The 1,048-nt window shown below is 44.8% G+C and overlaps 1 pseudogene; it reads right to left on the reverse strand.

Annotated features, from left to right (window-relative positions):
• LOC105536814 overlaps positions 1-1,048 on the reverse strand; it is a 19,262-nt pseudogene that overhangs the window by 15,245 nt on the left and 2,969 nt on the right.

Genomic DNA, 1,048 nt, shown 5'->3' on the forward strand with positions numbered 1-1,048 from the left:
TTGTTTTTGCTTCTCATGAGTTTGCTGACATTTTCTTTACCAGCCATTTCTGACTTAAGTTTCAAAATATTTGTCTCTTTTTTTTTTTTTTTTTTGAGACAGAGTCTCGCTCTGTCGCCCAGGCTGGAGTGCAGTGGCGTGATCTCCCCTCACTGCAAGCTCTGCCTCCCGGGTTCACACCATTCTCCTGCCTCAGCCTCCCGAGTAGCTGGGACTACAGGTGTCCGCCACCACGCCCGGCTAGTTTTTTATATTTTTGGTAGAGACGGAGTTTCACGGTGTCAGCCAGGATGGTCTCAATCTCCTGACCTCGTGATCCACCCGCCTTGGCCTCCCAAAGTGCTGGGATTACAGGCGTGAGCCACCACGCCCGGCCCAATATTTGTCTCTTCTCGGAACTCGTCCTCAAATGTCACCACTCTCTGGCCTCTATTGAGGTTACGCAGCTATGGTAGCCAACTTACAGATTCCAGCTCAGGTCTTTACCATTCTCGGATGCAAAAAGCCTGGACATTCTCTGATTTTCCTGTTTGTATGCAAAAAGTGTTTTTCTTCTTAACAGATGTTTCTCGAGTCTTTGTCTTTTTCGCTCTTTGAACATGAATTGGGCCTTGGAGGCCACTGCAGGTCCTGGAATATGGCTTGGGTATTTGTCACAGTCTGAGGTGAGGGGATGCATCTCCAGCTTTAACTGCAGATGTGGGACTCCAGGCCACAGCCAGTGAACACCGCCTGTTTGTTTTCTTGTGTAGTGAAAATCACAATTCAATATTGGGTTCCACCCATTTTGCTTTGACTCATACTGTTTCCTTAGTGCTACTCAGCAATTAGTGAAATAATCTCTGGTACTGCACAAAATATGAAATGCTTCAAGAATTTGCATGTCATCCTTGCTCACAGGCCCTGCTAATCTTCTCTGTATTGTTTCAATCTTAGTATATGTGCTACTGAAGCAAGCACTAAATTATTTATTAATATGTATGACAGATTCCTCCATCTCATCCTTGCTTTATTCTCTCCCTCTACCTCCTTTTTTTTTTTTTTTTTT

The sequence above is a fragment of the Mandrillus leucophaeus genome, unplaced genomic scaffold (assembly GCF_000951045.1).
Source record: "Mandrillus leucophaeus isolate KB7577 unplaced genomic scaffold, Mleu.le_1.0 Scaffold163, whole genome shotgun sequence".
Classification (NCBI taxonomy): domain Eukaryota; kingdom Metazoa; phylum Chordata; class Mammalia; order Primates; family Cercopithecidae; genus Mandrillus; species Mandrillus leucophaeus.